Here is a 3,489-nt window from a genome sequence, read left to right as displayed (position 1 = left end):
AGTGGCACTCTTTCCACTCTGCTGCTTAGCTGCTATTTATACCATACCACAAAAGATTTATAGTTGCTTATAAACTGATCAGGGTAAAAATTGGTTAATAGTCTCATGTCCTCCTGATAATATTTCTAAAGCATAGAGAAGTGCCCTTTAGTGATTATTTTCAAGAGAATTTGTGAGTTTCAGCAGCTGAATAATTATATACATACTATTTGCAGCCTTATACTAGAGGATGATATCCAAGCTCATTTATAGGAACAGTAGGTTTAATGACCAGAAATTTTAAAAATAAGTTTTTAATTACTGAAAAAAGCTATTCTAAACCAATCAGAACTTCATCTGGCTACTTGGGGTGCTAACCAATTAAATGAATCAGAGGATTTAGAACAGGAAGAAACTATCTAGTCTTACTGTTTCATTTATTTATTTTTTACAAGGAAAATATGGTTCTTTGAAGATCAGTGATTTTCTGCAGGAACTAAAACTGAAGGGAATGTTAGATATCTATTTTAACCTCCTTTTTGTCAGAGATGAAGAAATTCATGACAAAGTTCAGAAAATTATAATTAAAAGAAGATTTAATAATCATTTCATTTTACAGATTATGAGACTGAGGATCCAGAGAGATTTGCCTGTTTTTGTTTTTTTTTCAAATGGTAAGGGATATAAGTGGGATTTGAACCCATATTTTCTGCCTGAAGATTAACTACTGTTTCCAGCCAGAAAATGAGAGAGGTGGATAGCTTTTTGGCCTTTTAAGTATCCTAACTTGATGCCTACAAAGGTTCTCATGGGACTTGCAAGGTCCAAAATACCTTATCTCCCTACCAAACCCTTAATTCATTCTGGTAATTCAAGCCAACTGGTTTCCCTGACTAAGAGCTTGGAAAGTACTTTGTGATTCCTTGTTGATCTTGATGCATTTATATGGTTTAAATTAGTATTATCTCAAGTCAAAGAATCATGGCTTTTGGGAACAGTTAGAGATGTGGAGTGTGCTTTTATTGTGCATGAGAGAGCAATCCACACCGATTTTAATTAAAATTGCTTAGACTGAGCAGGGAGGTAAAGAGCTAAGACTCAATCAACCTGGTATTGAGACACTCTGTCCCTGACACTCTTGATTGGTTGTCTTTCCCAAGAGTCAAATACTTCCCCCAGCTGCCTATGATTTGAAAATGAAGCCATCGGTACACTTTTAATCAGGCTGGCTCCCTAGGCCAAGGCACTCAATTTGGAGATTCTGAAGTCACTTGCTTGTTCTTCCTATAGCTATACCACTTATGTTTCATTAATAAGGGTGAAAAATGTCCAAAAAAACACCCTGGTGTTTTGCAAAATCCATTCAACTAGCTGGGTAGGATTTAATTTTCTCCCAGATCATTTTATAGAGTTGTAGATTTAGATATAAAATGGGTCTGAGAGGGCATTAATTACAGTCCCCTAATTTTACAAATGAGGGAACTTAACATCCCAATAGATTAAATGACTTGCCCTACTGTTACACAGTTCTTGAATGCCTGAAGTGGGATTTAAACTCAGTTGTTTTATCCACTGTGACCACCCAAAAGGATCAAAGATGTGGAAGGGACCCAATAAGCCATCTAGTCCAATTCCAACATTTTATAGAAAGCATAGAAAGGTTAAGTGTTTTTCTGAAAGTCCCATCAAAATTTGAACCAAGATATGTATATCTGATGCTGGACAGCTAGTTGGTATATAATTAGATGACTCCAGGAAAGTCACTTCATGCAGTTTGACCCAGTTTCCTCATCTGTAAAATAAGCTAGAGAAAAAAAATGATAAACCGTTTCAATACCTTAGCCAAGGAAACTCCAAATGAGGTCATAGGAGAGTCAGCTGTGACTGAAACAATCTCACAGCTCCATCTTTTTAGAGCTAATAACCTTTTGATCTCTACTTTATAGATGAGGAAACTAATTCTCAGAGAGTGTGACAATTCTCAGCTAGAAAGTATTGGAACTATACCTTGAATGCAATTATTTTGACTTGGAGTTTGGTGCTATTTCCTACAATATGTTTTAGGTATCAAATTCTGCTTTCTTGGTAATTTTTGGATGCTGATAAATATTTTCCATTCTTTAGGAATTTCTGCATTTTTGTGATTTGAGTGTTTTTAAAATTATATTACCTGCAACATGAATTTCTATATGTGTTTGATGAAGTAGCACCAATCTGCTTAATCTCTTTTGAAATGAAATTTCCATTTTCTTATGTTGTGTATATACTACATAAGACATTCTGATTTTCCAGTGGTATTATGAAATAAATTCAACATTCTAAGATTAAAATGGTATCCTCTTTCTACTTCTATTCATAATCCTTAAAGCATATCTACAACAGTTATTAAATGGTAAGATTTTTAATGATAGGGATTTTGATTTTTTAGATATGAGATCAATTATATGGCTGCTACACTTCTTTTTTGATTCTGTGAAATCCAATGAGATATTGGTGTGGGATGGTAGGCTAATAGTAATAGTTTTAATAATTCCAAAATATCAATAGATAATATCCTAACAGATAAGTAACTATAACAACAGTAACATTTACATGACATTGTAAGGACTGCAAAGTTCTTTGTCCATTTACACAATAGATATTCATTGATTAAAGAATGGCTAAACAAACTGTGGTGCATGAATGTAATGGAATATCACTGCGCTGTAAGAAGTGATAAATATGATGCAATTCGTATGTAGAAGAATAGGTTTAGTAGGGCAGAAAGCTATTATGGTGACTATTGTGATATTACCGTTGGTAATAAGTTCTTGTAGGATAAGTCATTTAGGCATAAAACTGGTGAGGGGTGGAAGGCCCCCTAAGGAAAGAAGTGTAAAGAGGATGATGATGGTCATTGGTGTTGATTTATTTCATAGGCCATCAAGGGATTTTACTTTGGTGGTAAGCAAAACATGGTAGACTCATATGAACTGATGCAAAGAGAATTGCAAATAAATAATGTGATGATCAAAACAATGAAAATGGAAAGAACAAAACAAACAAAACTGGAAAAAGCAAAGTTATATTAACCAAAAACTCCAAAAGAAGAAATGTAAAGAAGGAAAATCTTCCTCCCATATTTCCCACTCCTCAGAAGTAAGAGATTGTGGGCATCAAATTCTGCATAGGACTTCAGACTTGTTGGAAATGTTGATTAGATTTTTTCCTCTTTCCTTTTTTAATTGTAATAAAGGAGGGATTTTTACAAAGGAAAATGAATGTATTATGAAATGTAGTAACATTTTTCTAAAGTATTAAATATTTTAATTTTAAGAATAAAATAATTGGGGACAGTTAGGTGGTTTAGAGCACCAGCCCTGAAGCTAGGAGGACCTGAGTTCAAATCTGGTCTCAGACACTTCCTAGCTGTGTGACCTTTGGCAAGTCACTTAACCTCAATTGCTTCAGCAATAAATAAATAAAAATAAAATAATTTCAAAATACAGTGTGAAAAAACCCACATTTCAA

Source organism: Sminthopsis crassicaudata, chromosome 1, assembly GCF_048593235.1.
Source record: "Sminthopsis crassicaudata isolate SCR6 chromosome 1, ASM4859323v1, whole genome shotgun sequence".
Taxonomy (NCBI): domain Eukaryota; kingdom Metazoa; phylum Chordata; class Mammalia; order Dasyuromorphia; family Dasyuridae; genus Sminthopsis; species Sminthopsis crassicaudata.
Note: the sequence above shows the minus strand (reverse complement) of the source record.